The following is an 18,713-nucleotide window of genomic DNA, read 5'->3' as shown; positions in this document are numbered from 1 at the left end:
CACATCCTCACCTAGTACTGGAGCTGTCCAGTACAACCACTGTCTTCTTGTTGGCTAGCGAGCAGCTCCACTGGAGCAAAGACACTTAAGTGCTTTCTCCCACCGTGTGTGTGTGTGTGTGTGTGTGTGTGTGTGTGTGTGTGTGTGTGTGTGTGTGTGTGTGTGTGTGTGTGTGTGTGCGTGCGTGCGTGTGTGCGCGCGCGTGCGTGCGTGCATGTGTGTGTGTGAGAGAGAGAGAGAGATTTGGACAGTGCCCACAGAATATGGAAGTCCGAATGTCATGGTCCAGTACCCTGGTGAGGAAACTGCCTTCCTCTCAATCAGCTTGTTCCAGTGCTGTAAGCTTGTAGATACTGTACTGCTCCTATCACTTTAATTTCCTCCATCACAAAGGCTTGTTTGTTTCATTTCCTAAGGTTACCACATTGGCCAGTTGCCTATCAGTATTTCCAGCCAGCCAATGTTTTATTCACCAACACTGGCTCATTGTAGCATGAATGTCTCTCCTGCAGGTGGGTCTACAAAGGCAGCTGACGCCACCGTCATGTGATATCATTCGTATAGACGACCATTCAGAGCTACAATGTTCATGTTTTTCTACACTCGGTTCTCAGACTCAGAACTTTCACACAGCTTTCGGTGTTAAAACGAGGTGGAAATAACTTGAGAGTATTAAACAAAACAAACATTGCAGAACCAATCCAGATCTTTAGGGTGGCCCTTTTATGCAGAAGGGGCGGAGACATGCACAAGTCTTGTGCTTGTAAACGAATAAAACGGAATAAAATAATGTAACGTTGCTCGGGACATCCATGTTCAATGTTTTAAAAGGCTCTAAGTGTTACAAAGTGATTTGCTGTATCTCCTCCAGTTTGTTTCACTGCGGAGGATAATGGGGAAGAGCGTTATTTCCGGTAACGACAAAGAGGCGCCAGTCTGTTAGCGCCTGTTCTCGCGGGTCCTCGCGCCGTTAAAACTACTATTTTTGACGAGAAGGTCCCAGACCGTTGGTAGGCGGAGATCTCCAATTGTCTGGGGGCCGAGACTAATGCTTGTCATGGTGTTGTCAGTGTAGAAATTGACGCTGTCAGCTGCCTCACTGTATATCCGGAGCAAGCAGCTGCCTCACTTTGCGTTGCCTCACTCTATCAAAAGCTATATCGTTGCTTGTGTGTCGTTTGATGGATGTAAGATATTAGAACAAATTCTCGGTTTGTTTAGCATCATTGATTTGTGTCAATCTCGGAAATTATGCTAGCGAGCTAGCTAGCTAAATGGCAGCATCTACTTGGAGTGTTATTATGGATAGCACCACATTTCTTGACAAGAAGAGCCCCATATAGACCAAATCACCGTGACGTCACCATGTAAACAAATTTACTTCCGGGTACCACTTGGGGAAGGCGGCAGGTTTAAATGTGCGTGTTGTCAAATAAATGCTGTCAAACCCTCTCGTTGTTTTCGGCCGACTACTTTCAATTTAAATGGTTAAACGGTTGGTAAACATGCTTGTCCGACGTATCTAGCCTTTCTTCTGTGTTTGTTTTATGTAGTGTTAGCTAGCTAATAACGTTTGTTTGACTGTCAAACTCACTGTTTTTTTGCAGACTCGTAACCTCGCGTCACCAGGCTCTTCTCGGCGAGAGCAGACTCGTTAACGTTACAGACAGAACTACCGACGCCACGTTAATTTAATTTAGCGTCAAGTCTACTCTGGTCTGGTCCAACAGGTAAATAAGCTAGTCTGGTCTCCACTAACGTTAGTGAAAGTGTTGTTATGAATGATATTAAACAACAACACAACACGGACGAACCATTTTTGTCTTCTTTGTCTGTTTTTGTCTTCAACACGTCAGTTTGTGCCGTTCACCGCCATTATAATGTGTGGACCCAGGGGTACCCGGAAGTAAATGTAAACATCCCCGCTGATTTGGTCTATACTCTGACTTTGATTGGGTTTGGGCATGACGAGTGATGACTGGTTAAGGTTAGTGTAAGAATATCAGGCTAAGCTAATCACAGGCAGAGTAGGTTGGGTTTTGCCAAGAAATGTGGTGCTATCCATAATAACGCTCCATTAGACACAGCCATTTAGCTAGGTAGCTCGCTTTCCAGACTATATTGGACCCACCCAATAGATGAATCAGCGTGACATCACAACAACAACAAAAGGACTTCCGGCTGCCACTGTAGTAGAAATGAGTATGACATAAAGCCCTACCTTACTCCACTATTCATACTCTAGTATTCTGTTCCATCACCACACGGCCATCTTGGCAGGAAGATAACAGGTGATTGTAACAAATTAACAGGTAATTACAATCAAATGACACACATGTGACATCATGGGAATAGTATTAATACAGACCCTATAGCTTGCACTACCCTTACTGTTGTGCATTCCCTCCCCCTCTCGACCATAAAAGCATATACCTTTTCAATTTGATATTGTGTTCCCTTCCGGCCTATACCCTACCAGCACGGTATATTAGTGAATAAAATAAATACTGTTTCTGACATCCCCAATAGCCAGTAGCCCTGCCATTTCAACTATTCCCTCCTGGGACTTCCCAGTATATAGCAGTATCCTTGCCATCTACTGTAAACGTCTATTCCCTCCTCTTCTTAGACTAAAGCCAGAGACGGAATGTACTCTAAGCCAACACCCTGGTCATTTCAACATGTATTCCCTCCACACCCGATCCACATCAGTAGCAAGTGCCCTTGCAGTTTGACCTTGTGTGACCTTCTCACCATAACCCTACCTGTATATAGCCAGAGCCCTTATACTATTGAGCTGATATCCCCACACCTTTTCAACTGTGCTGCACTAAGATATTCCATGAAATATTTATTTGCCCTGCATTCCTCCCTCTTCAAATCTGAGCTATCCTTCCCAGTCACACCTGCTGATCCAAGCCTTTTTTTTTGGGGTGTGGATTTAGCCTCCAGTTGGCTGCGTGGCTGAGTGCATGATATTCAGCGGGTTAGAGCCGCATGGCTACACATTAAAGGTTGCAGTGAAGGGAACATAAGCACGGTCGTCTGCCATGGTCGACAGTGGTGTCACGGGTATTATTACCGCTCGCTCTCCACCTTCTCAGCCCTCATCGTCATCTGCTGTTGCTGATATATATAGTGCACTGCGTCTGGGATGCACTCTTGGTGGTTGTAGTATCCAGCATGAGTGTTTATGGAGAGAAACAGTGAGAGGGAAATAGAGAGTAACTGGTTGTGTGTCTGTGTGGATCTACCTACTGTATGCACTGCACTGGCACCTACGTCATTAGGCAAATTCAGCAGATGCACCTCCACTTGGAAATGAGGAGGGGCAAAATTGTCTTTTTGAACCTTCACTTTTCACCCCTTGTAAAAGTCAACATTTAGTAAAAATCTAATATGTGATCTTCTCTCAATCTTTTCAAGCCAATATTTAATTAAAGCAAAACTATCAGCCCTGTTTGCATTTCCATAGTTGCATTTGGATTGCTACCAGCCCCTTCCAACCCAAGTGGCATACTGTAGTCCAACCTGAGCAACAACAAAAAAGTCTTCACTGCGTTACCACAGTCGATGACTATGCGATTAAGAATGGAATGATAGCAGCAGCATTGTTTGAACCATGACACAACAACTAACATTGCACAATTTGTGAGACTTCTAGTAATAATAATCGAAGAAAAAACTCTGCACATTCTTCAGTAATAATAATAATCATCATCATCATCATAGTAATAAAATGTTGGGGTACAATGTTGGGCCTGCCTCCCACTTGGAAAACCTCTGACCTACAGTATGTATGTAGAGTTGCAACGATTAATCGATTAGTCGATCGACAGAAAATTAATCGACAACTATTTTGATAATCGATTAATCATTTTGAGTACAATTTGAAGAGAAAAGGTAAAAAATCTTTGATTCCAGCTTCTTAAATGTGAATATTTTCTCATTTCTTTACTCCTGTATGACAGTAAACTGATATTATCTTTGTTGTAGACAAAACAAGATTTTTGAGGGCGTCATCTTACATTTTATAGGCCAAACAACTAATCTAATGAAAATAATCGTTAGTTGCAGCCCTACATCATAGTAATACAATGTCCGTGTGAATAAGAGTGTGTGTGTGTGTGTGTGTGTGTGTGTGTGTGCGTGCGTGTGCGTGCGTGTGTGTGCGTGTGCGCGCGTGCGTGCGTGCATGCGTGCGTGCGTGCGCGTCTTTCTGTAAGAGATAGCCGGCATCTGCGCAGTACTGTATGTGTGTGAGTGAGTACAATGAAGACAGAAGAGGAAACGGAGAGCGAGATAGCTGCCAGTCGGACCACATAGATCCAGACCACATAGATTGACCCTCTTTCGTTTCAGCTGCCTCTCTGCACTCAACACTCTGCTTCTCACTCTATCTCTCTCCTTTCTTTCTCCGTCCCGAAACACTGCGCAGACCCGAAGTATGCACAGAGCTCCATACACACACACACAGATCACGGCATCCATAAATAATAGAGTGCATATAAATTAAACATGGTAGAGGAGTTTGTGATAGCCATTCACAGTTGGCCGGCTAAGATGCCCCCCCCTTGCCTTCCCTTTTCCAAGCCTTAATTAGAAGCCTTGCATGTCCTATACTGAAAACAACAAACAAACACAAGGGGAAGAAAGCCACAAGGCGTGTACCCTTTGATTTCCCACAATGCACTCTGTTATTACAGTCTGCGATAATTGTATGTGAGGGGACGACGCTTTGAACAGGAACATCTAATAAACACCTGCCCTCGTTTGCTCGCTCACCTCTCTGTTATCTTCAAAGGTTAGTGCTCCGTGCCAGATCCTTATCAACCTCCCTTCATGTATATCAGTTTGCTCTTACATCACAGATCTCCCGGCAACCTCGGCCATAAAGGTCCACTGGCGGAGAATTAATGTGCAAAAATAATGTTTAAATATATAAATAACGAGGAACGAGAAACAAGGGTCCAATGAAATGATGCCGTGGCGTGGATGGAAGTCAATTCAGTGATGTTATAAGACGAGTAAAAATGAATAGTCTGATTTTTTTCACATTTAGATGACTGCACAGTCAAACCTCCTTGTCATTAGCCTGAGCTAATATTGTTCTAAGCCTCATTTTGTAAACACTGCACAGGCATACATGTGGCTTGAAAGATGTGTACCCCTACAGTAGCATGGCAACCAGTCCCAATGAGTGTTGACAACTGTGATTGGTTGATAACTGTGATTCATATGGGGCTGGATACCAGGCAACAGGCAGGTGTACAGCACTTTCCAGACAATAAAAACCTGATATGAGACATGAGAATGTGCGCACCTCTACGGAAGCCACATATTGAAAATTACATATCAATCCACAGATGTCACAGATAATAATCGAATAATCTAATAATCACACCCCAAAGGAACATCCAGGCCTTAATCATGTATCTGTTGCTTTAGTATCAAAGTCGCCTACTGTAGTTTGCCAAAAAAGCTTCTCCATATTTGCAATGCACTTTAATTATGGGCTCATAAGTTGTGTGGCCCAATGAATAGCTACAAACTCAAGGTGTTAAGCAATTGGACTGAATGTCACAAGGTTGATAAAAGGGCTTGTTGTGATGCTGGTGATAATAATGATGTGCTCTACTGCTTTCGTGGCACACGGGTCACGCTGGAGATGCGGGTCCTCGTCACCACCCGTCACACCAACTGTCTTGATAGCCTGTGTCAGAAAAGAGTCACTAAAATAGTGAAAAGAGTCCCGCACACTGCCAACTTGCAATAAAGAGGATTTATTTGTGACGTTTCGGTCACTGATCTTACACGAGTCACGCCAAATGTGTGAAATGTGAATAGTGTGGTTTACGTTCACTCTCTCCAAAAACACAAACGGCTCATTTAGGCGAGGCCACCTGCGTCACCATCTTCCTCTGATGCCGTGCCAGCGTCACACGCTTCTCCTGGCACAATGCCACTGATTAGGTTTCCACAATTGTCGAGGTGAGGAGTCCGTTAAGGGGCGAGAGCTCCCATGTCCCTGCACCGACACTGTCCATATATGCAACCATGCACTTCTTTAACCTTTATAACAGACCATTTATTTTTTCACATTTGTAAAAAGGGTCTGGTTCTCAGCGCTGGGAGAATTAACTATTGATGTGACATGTTGCCACAAACTTTTTTTTATATTGGTGAAATCTGAACTAAGGCCACCGAACAATACCTCTGACCTCACCTCAACCGCTCAACAAGCAGTTGAATTTCACATGAATATGAATTTCGACATTCGCTTCAACTGAACAGAATGTAATGATGAACACATTTACGGTAGACAGCTGGTTTCACAGACTAGTCGACTCACTAGTCGACGACCAAAACCACTCGTCGACACTGTGTGTGCATAATAGTCGATTGACCCTCCATCTGTAGTTTTAGGAATATAAACAGAGATGGGAAAGGTACACCCATAAGTTGTGGGGATTTAACCTGTGACCGTCTTGATAGGGGACAGTCTCTCTCCAATCAGCAGCCCTTACTACAGTAAATGTCGTTCTGTTAGCTCATTCTTAATTATGGAATTAGTGATAGTGAGGCTGACATTTAAAATCCCCTCACGCATCTGTTTCTGTAACAAACCTGAACAGGGCCCATCTGCTCTATAGGGCACCGGGGATGACAGCACGCCGGCACGTTAATACGTCCTCCTGGAGACGAGGGGGTTGCTGTGTTACAGAGGTGACGATGATGGCACTCCCTCCCAGACACGTTCACTCACTTAGCCAACCTTCTCTTCTTGATCATTCTTGACAGTAACAAAAGGGGTGAATATTTTCTAATCACGGACAAAAATTCTGATCACTGCTGGCGTTTCCATAATCAGCCCATAATAGTGTTTTGAGGACAGCGTCAGTGGATAATGGAAGGTCAGGCATACCAAACAATAATAAATTAAGAGTTTTATATGAAAATTACATCGTTTCTGAGGATACTTTAGTTTTAATTTTGGTTGACAAATTATTAATACATGTAAAGACTGGATTATCTATGTTTCAGAGACATTTATTGATGAGACGCAGGGAATGTACAGTATGTATGTATGTGTTATGTATGTATGTATGTACCGTAATTTCCGCACTATAAGCCGCACCGGAGTATAAGCCGCAGCAGCAAAATTGCCTGTTTGTTACATATATAAGCCGCACCGGACTATAAGCCGCAGGTGTTTTAATGTTTTTTTTTTTTTTTTTTGTGTTTTAATGTTTAATTACCATATGTAAGGGTTCATGCACAGAGGGGATTGTCGGGAAAGAGATGGCTGTTTGAGGAAGCTCCCATTTATTAACATTTCAACAAAACAACATAACACAACACCACCTGTGTTTTTTTTTACAGTGCACACAGTGTCCGCGGTGTGGTGAAAAGAGGGCAAGAGAGGAAATTAAAACGGAAGTGGATTTATAGTTAGAAAGAGTGCTAAAAAAGAGAGAATTCAGTTTTTTTTTTCCCCCCCCGAAAAAATCCATAGATAAGCCGTACCGTTATATAAGCCGCAGGGCCAAAAAACGGGGAAAAAGCCGCGGCTTATAGTCCGAAATTTACGGTATGTTATTTATTTATATATTTATTTATTTTTATAAAGTGGATGTAAAAGGTGGCGGCATGGGGGTGCAGTGGTAACGTTCTTGCCTTGCACTCTTGCCTCACAGAAAGAAGGTGCTGGGTTCGATTCTCACCTGGGACGCTGTTGGCACTGGGGGTACTATGTCTCCCTCGGTCCCTGGTGCTCAGGTGGGCTATCTTGTGAAAATGGTCTTTCTGTGTGGAGTTTGCATGATCTCCCCAGGCTCCCCTGGGGTTTCTTGAATATATAACATCAATATGGACCCCCACTAAAAATATGCAAGAAGATCGTCATCTGACCAGCAGCGCTTGGAAGAAGTTGGTCCCCGGGCGCTTCACTGCAGATGCCCAGAGCTCCTGGCCTGACCATGGAGGTGGACGAGGGAAAAATGCAGAGGACAAATTTCACGGTGCCTCTAAAGTGTGTGTGTGTGTGTGTGTGTGTGTGTGTGTGTGTGTGTGTGTGTGTGTGTGTGTGTGTGTGTGTGTGTGTGTGTGTGTGTGTAAAAAATGCAGATGTGCATGCTTTGGCGCATTGTGACAAATAAAGATGGGGTTTGTCCATCCTGTACCTAATCAATATTCTGACTAGTATGTGCTAGAATTGGTAAATAATACAGTGCATTAAAATCGAAGACGTGATATGCAATGTATGGTCTATGTCATGCTGTCCCTTTGCACTGTTTGTGAGGACCTGTTGTCCTTAGCACGATGTATCAATATGTATTGTTAAATGAATCAATATGGCTTGGCACCAAATGTTATAATACATTTCTGCACACTATTTTACTAAGTAACATTATTCTGATAGGGTATACCTGAAAAAGTATGTTCTGCCTTTGCAGCAGCTGTCTTAAGTACCGTAAATTCCGGACTATAAGCCGCACCGGTGTATAAGCCGCACCTGCAAAGTTGACTATTTTTTTCTTATATAAGCCGCACCGGACTATAAGCCGCGGGTGTTTTAATGGTATTTTTTTTTATTTTTTTTATTGTGTTTTAATGTTTAATTACCATATGTAAGGGTTCATGCACAGAGGGGATTGTCGGGAAAGAGATGGCTGTTTGAGGAAGCTCCCATTTATTAACATTTCAACAAAACAACATAACACAACACCACCTGTGTTGTTTTTTACAGTGCACACAGTGTCATACAGTGTCATACAGTGTGGTGAAAAGAGGGCAAGAGAGGAAATTAAAACAGAAGTGGATTTATAGTTAGAAAGAGTGCTAAAAAAGAGAGATTTTTTTTTTTTTTTTTAATCCATAGATAAGCCGCACCGTTATATAAGCCGCAGGGGCCAAAAAAGCCCAAAAAACGGGAAAAAAGGTGCGGCTTATAGTCCGGAATTTACGGTAGTAATATTGCAACATGTAACCACATTAATTAATATTACATTAATACAACATTAATATTATTACAAGTAATCACACACAGCAGACAAAATATTAACTAGTAGGCTACATGAGCAAACACCACTGATGCTGTTCAAAATCTATCTTCATTCAGAATAGATTAACAGATTTGTAGACACATTCTGGAGGTGTGGGTGTATTATAATTCTTTGGATATTATATTATCATGCTCTGTATGTAATTTGCTTCTTTTCAACTGTGTTTTTCTTGTTCTTTTTACTGCTGAGGGGAAATGTACACACATCTTACATTTTGTCAAAGCACCGCCTATTACTGTTGAAAATAGCGGTAAGTCATCAATGACATTTGCATTTGAAATCCATCAATAGACCATCATCGAATGGTTAACAACAACTATGCTATTATCAATCGCCTGAATTGTTTGCGGTGTCATTTGCCGGGGCAATTGCGAGACTTCATATGCTACGTTTGGGAGAGGAAGGGTTGAGAGAATGATGATGATGAATCAATAGACTTGGAGATGTGAGTCTATTACAAGAATAATGACTGATAGGGTAGAGCAGAAACAATATGTGCTATAATATGACAGATGTGAGTGTTTTCTAGTCCATAAACAGTGTTGTAGCTATTGACAATGGAAACATTAAAAAATAAAGTGCACTTGAGTCGTCTATTACTGTATACTGTCCACCTCAGGATGAAATACATTTTATCGGTTAGATACATTTTATCTGTTAGATACAGTATCTCCTCAGAGAGCACCAAACAATTTCCGACATTTCTACTGCGATCGCTCTGACATCAAAGAAGTCTGGCAAGTTCCTGGACATAACACATGTTTATTCCCTCCTCTGTCGACTTCACACTGTGCACCCCCACATTATCTCCCCGGCAACCTTCACTGAATTACACTGATTGTAGCACTCAGAGATTCGAGCTGCAGGAAAGGGACTGCATTCAAAAGAATAGCGAACAGAAAACCTCATATTTAATGTCCATAGTGCATCATAACTTCAGCTGCAATGAATTGAGCAGCCGCGCTGGTTTATCCCAATCTTCTATATTATGCACTGAGCAAGCCTTGCTCTCTAGTCTGTGAGCCTACTGTCTTCTATATGCACTGAGCAAGCCTTGCTCTCCAGTCTGTGAGCCTACTGCGTTTCCCACTACGGCTCCCTCTACTGTCAGAGCCTTTTAGGGAGATTATTTTTCCCTTGAGAAAAGTGTGCAGCCAGATAATATCATAAAATAGACATGTTTAGGGAACCATAGACCTAGTATAGACATACTATTTAAGGTGAGAACAAAACGCTGTCGCCTCTCCGGCTATCCGCAAGTGTCAGCACCCGGAAGTCTCCCGCGATAAATCCATCCACGCCTTTACTGTAATTAAAAGCTCCGTCACATTTTTGTGCCTCTTTATGCGGAATGGAGTGTGACAGGTGAGAGGTCTGAGGGGCTCACACCCCTGGGGTACCCCTGGGTAGATGCAACGCGCCTCGCCTGCTACTCAGGCCCCCCGACTGAGAGGGGAGGTGATGGGGAAGCGGCGTGGAAGCAGACGGCGTTCCCCGCTGAGAGAGGAGGGAGAGACAGCGCACCTAATTGCACCAAAGCCCAGGTGGTTTCTCCACTCCAACCCTGATCTCTCTCTCTCTCTCTCTCTCTCTCTCTCTCTCTCTGTGCGCTGAGAGAATACTGAACATTTGGTGCAATTGACAAATACAGACATTACTGTACGGGCCCGAGGGAATGACGCAAGAAGAAGGTGGAACATTGGGAATGCTCGAGTGAAAACAACATTTAGCTAATTGCCTGAAAGCGTGCTGAGAAACCACCTCAGCTGATGTATAATGTTAATTAATCCCAATCACAATCACTAGATGTCACTGCGCCATATGCTTACTAGAAGCCTCTTTTCCTGTCTGTGGGTTGTTAGGCTGCGTTCACAACCGCCAGCGGCCTCTGCTCATCAAAAGAAACGGGAAGCGGCCGCGAGGCGCACAAAAGGCGCTCGCCCCCGAAAAGCGCTGCAGCCGGCGTGTTTTTTGTGTGTGACATTGCCGTGATCGGCTTCTAAAAAGCGCTCCAGGCAGCGTTTTTCCACATCAAAAAATGCTATGTGTGAACGCAGCCATTCTGGCGTTTTTTTCCCCCTTCCCCGGTTTCTGAAAGAATACACAGCAGATTGGTATTATGATCGTTTTTGACCATGTGACCTTGGATGCCTTGCAATTCCAACAGGGGAAAAAAAATCATAACCATATCCACCAGCTGCAAACATTTAACAGCAAATATCCCTTTCAACCCCTTATTGAAGCAGGTAAGTTTGTCTAAACACGTTCTCATTTATAGAATCTGCCTGAGGTAGTAGCAGAGGGGTGAGAGGGTTACAGACAGACCTGGGAGTTGGCCAGTACAACCTTAGTCAGGGGCACCATGTCTCCCAGCCTTCAAGATAACAAAATACTACTTCTATCCATTCATAGTACATTATACTATCCTATCAGACTGATGCACTGCAATAGAGTTAACAACTATACAACTGTTTGTTTGTATTGGCGTTTGTTCTCCTACAGCAATCACTGAGTGGCGATCAGAGTATTTTAGCACGATGCCTCTGACTACACACAGAAAAATATAGGTGCGAACTGGAACTGAAAATCATTGGAGTGATGCCATAGAATTTCTGGTTCCACAAAGAAACAAAAGGAACCACAGTTCTTTAAGAACCATTATGCACTCAGTCCTCACATTTATATTTCTGTGTGAATTGTGAGAGCAAAGTACCTCAGAGCCCTAATAACCATGATCTGTTTAACACTTTGTTTAACACTTTCACACTTTGCCCAATCAATCAATCAATGGTGTGTACTCTTTTCAACATGGATCACAGAGAACCGAGAAAATGCCAATCTTGTTTTCAGGGTGTGGACAAAGCGCTATCTGATAGTTCCCTATACAGCAAAAGTAGAGTCTCATCACTCCAGTAATACAAACAACAGTTGATTTTCTACCATCCTCACCAGTATACTGCCAAATACCCAGCAGAATTCCCTCTTGCCAAATAACAGCTACTGGTCATGAGAGTGTTGCTGTGAGACATATTGATTTAACGGAGGGCTTTTTTTTTCTTACCACACATTTTGAATACATGATGAACAGAAGTATCGAGCAAGAAATGATTGCCCTATTGCAATGTTAGTCCAGCGATCAATATCAACTTCATTTACAGTTGCGTGCAGAGCAGCAGTCACTCATCAACAATTACGCCACTTTGTCAGTGATTGACTATAAGAATAGAACATATTGATCATCGTTTGCACTGACAAACCCCTTTGTTTTTCATAACGCAACCCACTCAAACCTCCCCAGTTGTACTTGGCCATTTCCCCCTGCTGTCCCCGTCGTTAATCCACCCCCTCTGCTGATCTGGGGAGAATTATAGACTAGCACGTGCTTCCTATTCCCCCCAGTTCCACTCCCCCCTGAACAGGCACCCCGAGCGTCCAGAGGAGGCACTATTGCAGCGACTAGGAAACATAGCTTAAACCCACCCACAGACCAATTGTGCCTGTATATGGATGCCGGAGCAAGCCGGAGGCAACACGGGCGCTCAAACTTGCGACCTCGTGTTGGTAGGCAGGGATATAGCTTTTTTATTATTATCATTATTATGAGAGATGTTAAGAGTTTATGGGGCAATTGAATTGAACGTGACTTGTATAAACAACAGCAGCAGGATGAGGAGCCTGTGCATCCGGTAGTAGGCACAGGTGTGAAATGAACAGACACAGCAAACTTTGTCTCAATAAAGTCTTCTCTGGAGAAGCTGCACGACGTGTTGATTTAGATGCAAAACACAGCCCCACGCTCGGCTGGCTCCTCCCATGAGGGGCCAGGAGATTAAGATTTTAACGACGATACCGAGGGAACGACACTATCTGTCTGCAGCCTCCCGTCTCTTCACAGTCACACAACATCACCTCTGTTGCTTTTCTATCTCTTTCTCTCTGGCGGCACACAGATGCAGACACACACACACACGCACGCGCAAGCGCACGTGTACACGCACACACGCACACGCACACACACACACACACACACACACACACACACACACACGCACACGCACACGCACACACACACACACACACACACAGCACACACACTCACAGACACATACTCACGAAAGGTTGATTACTTGCAGGTGAAGTCAACTGGAGTTTGACTTGTAAATGAAAACTCTTGTCAGGATGATCCTTTGTTGCATGAAAACTTGTGTTGGCTGAGGAGGAGACGATGGCTCTGTGCTGAACAAACACGCCTGAAGCGTCTGGATCGCTCCGTCTTGTTTAACGTAACAGGAGGATGATGCACAGTACAGACGTCACCGCTGGAGTTATAATCAGATTACATGTGACATATTAGTCCTTCATGCATCTACTGTATGCAGCATCTTTTCTCCGGGTTATAACGTATGTCTTGAACGTAACATAATGTATGTGTCTTGAATGTTGCATTGTGGAATCTAGTCAGTATTTTATGGCACATAAATGGCTTCTGATGTGGAGAAATGTAATTTACAGCAAAATAGAGAAAAGCACGCACATCCAAAATGATGAATAGCCTACTAGGTGCTGGGCAGAGGGACAAGTCCAAAGTAGAAGTCCTCACACTATAGCTCCCATGAACATTTCAAGATTCAAGATTCAAGATTTTTATTGTCACTCCGTAGTACAAGTATCACGTGTGAAATTCTTGTGCTGTAGACTCCGTTACAACATAGTGCAAAAAATTAAAAAATAAATAAATAAAAACAAGAGGCAACAAGCAATAAAGCAGTAAGACACGCCACAGACAGTGGCGTATTCACTGCACATATGTGCAAATGGCATGAACATACTTTAAACATAATTAAACATAATAACATTCTGTTAGGTGCAAATAGCATATACCTAATTAACATACTATTGAACATTAGTCGTACGTGATGGTAGCAGCTGCAGTGCGGTACAGTACGGCTACTACACTATTTGTATATGTTAAGGAGTCTCGTGGCCTGTGAGAAGAAACTGTCCCTCAAGCGATTTGTGCGTGCTCTTGTGCGTGCTCTCTCTGTAGTTATTGGTAGCTAATAGCTATACCACCACGTGTAACGTTTTCTGCACAGGTGCTTCTTCAGACAAGTTCATGGCAGCTATATCTAGTGTGAAGACTCCATTTGTCTACTTTTGAAGTGTAATTTGCAGGCCTGTAGGAAAAAGTGGGACTTCTACGATGCTATATGTTTAATATAGTGCTGTCATCAGCACAGTTATTCATTTACATCACACACTGAGCGCACAAAATATTAAGAGCAACCTCACGCTGCACTCCCCTTTGCACAATCTGTCTCATTGATATCAATGTCTCAAAATCAGTGTTGGGGGTAACTCATTACAAAAGTAACATATTACATGTAATATATTACTTTTAGCAGTAACTCAGTAATATAACTTATTACCAATAGGATTTCAGTAATATTGTACCAGTTACTTTGTCAAGTAACACAAGTTACAAATTTATTTTATTTTATCAAAGCACATATTTAAATAAAGATACAATCATGTTCTAATCAAATTGTGTGTTTTTATGCAAATAACCACTATAGATGACAATAACAAAGGAAAATGATAAGATTTAGAATTTTGGATCGTTTACACTGACTTCAAGACAGTTTAAATAACTTTTCCGGATGGTTCTGGGGCGGTGATGTCATTTTGCTACTGCAGTTATTTTGGTGAAAGTAATGCAAAAGTAGTGTAATAAGTAATGAGTTACTCTACACAGACACTAATATTGTAAAGTAACTTATTACATTCAAATGAAAGTAACTAGTAATACTGTTTGTAGTATATTACATTTTGAAAGTAACTTGCCCAACACTGCTCAAAATCCATCCTTAATGTCTTCTCCTCTTCGTAGCGTTCATGTTTGAAGAGGAGTTAAGAGTTGAAAGTGTTCGGAGCTTTCACCCAGATTCACCTGGTCAGGCTGTTTCAGGGAACCAACAAGTGGGTGGTTTCATGCAGTCCCAAAGCCATCAGTGCACTGCACTGATATAACAGTGCTATAAGTCAAAGCCATCAGTGCACTGCACTGATATAGCAGTGCTATAAGTCAAAGCCATCAGTGCACTGCACTGATATAACAGTGCTATAAGTCAGCTCTCTTGGTCTCTCAATATTCATACCTGATGAGTCACCGGGTCCAAAAGGGGCTTGATGAATATTAAATAAAAAGCAGAAATCAAAACTGTGCGGTATATCATTGACAGGTGATATAACTTACTTAGGGCACAAAAAGTCAAATGATTGCTAATCTGAATGTCAGATTAAGAATTTGCAATCTGTAATAAACATAAACACAAACAACAAAAAGTCAAATGTAAAGCTTAACCACACTAGTGGAATACCCATGCAGGGTATCGGCCTGCGCAGCATCACAAACCAACACGCTGGTACAGGGAGAAAAGCAGGAAGTGACGTTCACTTTGGCTCTCTCTATATATAGGGTATTCATAGTCCTCTGTGCTCCTTCACTCTGGAGCTCTCCATGGTGCTGAACCTGTGCTGAGTCATTTTGGCCATTAGCCATTTTGCCCATTTATGGCTCATTTCCACCACATTTTACAGCCCTGTCACCACTCGGCTCTACTTGTTTCAACCCGATGGACGTTTTGCTTCCACCGCTGGTCATCTGCCCCCGCCCACCCCTGGTCATCATAGCGACCGCATATCTGCCCTCCGCCCATATTCCGAAGTAGGCTATAACATATAACGTTACAATTAAATCCATACACAGAACTTTTAAACTGTTTATGAAATACTGGTGCCTCTAAATGACCTACAGTGTACATGGGCGAATGTGACAATCGGCCAGGAGAATGGATATCACTTTGTTGTTAGTCAAAACTCACATGCGCTGCGCGAGGGACGGGGGTTGCGCTAGAGTGAAGCCTCTACCCCGGCAGCCTCTCACCAGGCAAGACCGCGGCTTCACCAGAGCCCCGCCTGCGGCCTAGCGGAGCCGACGCAGCACTCAACTACAAGCGCTTTCTGAGCAGCGGACTTTTGGACAATTGAAACCACCGCCACGATTTTATTTCACCAGAGGCGAAGGCAGCAACACAAAATACTGATGGAAAAGCATAACAGAAGAGAAGGTAAGCTCCACTAAACTGGTATGCAGCATTGCATTGACAGTCAGTAGGATAGACAGAGTAAACACGATTCTGCCTGACCAATCAGTCGTCTACAATGTTTTCACGTCACCGTATGGTACCGGGTCCACAGAATAGAACCCCGACGAGGCAGGTACGAAAAGTAGCACGACTCAACCCCAACTCAACCCGGACTGTCCCCGTTTTTGATCGGTGGAATGAGACAAAAAAGCGAGACGAGCTGGGCGGGGCCGCGTTGATACCAGCGGTGGAAATGGGCCATTAGTCGGCCCTAATTACCCAATTAAAAAATGTGGCTGAGTTAGGTCACCCGCAGGGTTGGTGCTCCTGAAAGATTCAGCGCGATTGCACGTAAAATGGCATAGCTGTGGTCAAACACAACTTATTAAATAATAATTATGTGACTACAACTCCCAACTCTCTCTCTGCAACTGAACGTAATGAAAATACATACACATACACAGTACTTAACTTGCTGCACTTTGCAATGCATATATTCATAAATAATTCGTGAATCATATGTGCTTCGTGTAGAGGTTGCGAAGGCTTCATGAGGGCATCGTAGATCCCAGTCGATGCTCTTTGTGCTACAGAGACAATACAGGATAACAATGTGGATATTGAGATGACACCTCCTGCTATTCCTGGCCTGCATTGATACGAGGAGAGGGCGAGGCATCACTCACCAACAATGATTTGTGTGTCAGTGGTCAGACGAGGTTCTGCAACAAGCCAATAATGAGGAGCACAGCCTACAGCTGGTCAACTCTGCATGCTGAACCCGTCCGGTGTCATACAGAGCCAAAACGCAGGCCTCTGGGTAATACAGATAACAAAACCCTTTAAAGCCAATTCCATCAGCTTAAGCGATAAAGTGATAACTATTAATCAGTTTAATAAGTGCCCTCGATTAGGAAGAGTCTGGCCAATTAAGTGAACATATAATTAGGTTTTTTTTAACCATGTATTTCACCATCTGCAGCGATCACGCTGCAGAGAGAGAGAGAGAGGGAGAGGGAGAGAGAGAGAGAGAGAGAGAGATATAAAAAGGCTCACATGGTTGTGTGAGTCGTGTCTGCCTGACCCAACAGAGACCACATGGGAGGATTTTCTGTGGTCGTGTTAGCTGTCCATTTCTCCCTGCCATAAATAAACCCTCAAGACACCATGGAGTGACGCGCAGGGAGTGAAATAATCCAAAATGAACAACAGCAGTGTTGAGAACAAAACAGATAAGAGACAGTTCTGCTCCTTACCACTTTGAGAAGCAATCATCCCCTCAGCCATGGCCTGGTCTTTTCTTCGTCTGTGGTTGTCCCCCCTTCTCAGCCTTTTATCTGCTTGGAGAGAAGGAGAGGAAGAGAAGAGAAGAGAAGGGAAGAGAAGGAAGAGGGAGAAATCACAGTTAAGCTTATAAACCACAATGGGAATCAATACACAAAGACCACCATTTTCAAACACATCTTGAAAACACACAATGCTCCAAAATAATTCAGACTCTTAGATGGGAGAGACAAGGAATCGATAGAAGCAACTGTGACAGCACATCACCAAAAAAACTCAACTATATTCAAACCATATGTAACAATGCTATCCACCGCTTCTATTTTTACACCTACAGTAAGCAACGCCTGCAGTCTCAGTAGAGTCCTGAGTCCATGGTAAAAAAAAAAAAAAAAAAATCTTTATCAAAAGTTTCTGATCCTTTTGCTGTCCCTAGCAAACAGTGTGACCTCAGTAATGCACACTGGCCCCTGTCTGCTCCTCTCTGCTATAATGAGTCCCCTCATCCAGACTGCAGGGGGAAACACAGAGGATGGTGATTATGCGAAAGGCGTGCCTGAGTTGTTAATGCGGTGATGAGAGTGAGTGAGAGAGAGAGAGAGAGAGAGAGGGGGAGGGAAGAGGGAGAGTTATCTCCTCCAAGTCCAAAGACAGAGACATTAAAGAAAGAAAAAAAAGTTTGGTTCAGGCCAATCTTGTTCAAATCACTCCTGACACTCTGGGCTATTAGTACGCCATTAAGAGTTCAAGGACAATAGCTGTCCTGTTTTTTGATCCTTTATCCGTTGGATCCCCTCGTTAAGCCTGAACTCAGGTTTTCCACAATGGCCTCGGAATATTGATGGGCTGCGAAAGGGTGATTTTGCTGAATTCATAATCCCCTTTCTGGTCTGCCCTTGATGAGCCAAACGCCCGGGTCATACTCCTTCCAGATTAAACAAATGAATAATGATCTAGCTTTCCTAATACTGTATTCCTCATTATGGAAACATCAGATACCAAAGGGACACAGCAAAATGTGCTCCTTCTTTGATAATATGACATTATGGAAGAAGAAGAATGCCTTTATTGTCATTGAACAGTTGTACCACAAAATGGTCACTCCAGGGAGAGCCAATGCTGCTGCATCCGTGCGCGCCGCCATTTTAACTCAAGAGTGTTAACCCGTTACATGTCTTTGACGGCGGGAGGAAACCGGATCACCCGGCAGAAACAT

The 18,713-nt window shown here is 43.3% G+C and overlaps 1 protein-coding gene across 1 annotated transcript in view; it reads right to left on the bottom strand.

Moving 5' to 3' along the window:
* Positions 1-17,531, bottom strand: part of lingo2 (leucine rich repeat and Ig domain containing 2) — a gene marked incomplete at its 3' end in the record, with an annotated part of 131,450 nt that extends 113,919 nt beyond the window's left edge. Inside the window, exon 1 of the mRNA XM_083651945.1 lies at positions 17,470-17,531. The remainder of the gene's footprint in view (positions 1-17,469) is intronic.
* Between the last annotated feature and the right edge of the window lie 1,182 nt (positions 17,532-18,713).

This window comes from Poromitra crassiceps, assembly GCF_964638095.1.
Source record: "Poromitra crassiceps genome assembly, chromosome: 15".
Taxonomy (NCBI): domain Eukaryota; kingdom Metazoa; phylum Chordata; class Actinopteri; order Beryciformes; family Melamphaidae; genus Poromitra; species Poromitra crassiceps.
Note: the sequence above shows the minus strand (reverse complement) of the source record. Positions and strands in the feature narration are given on the sequence as shown.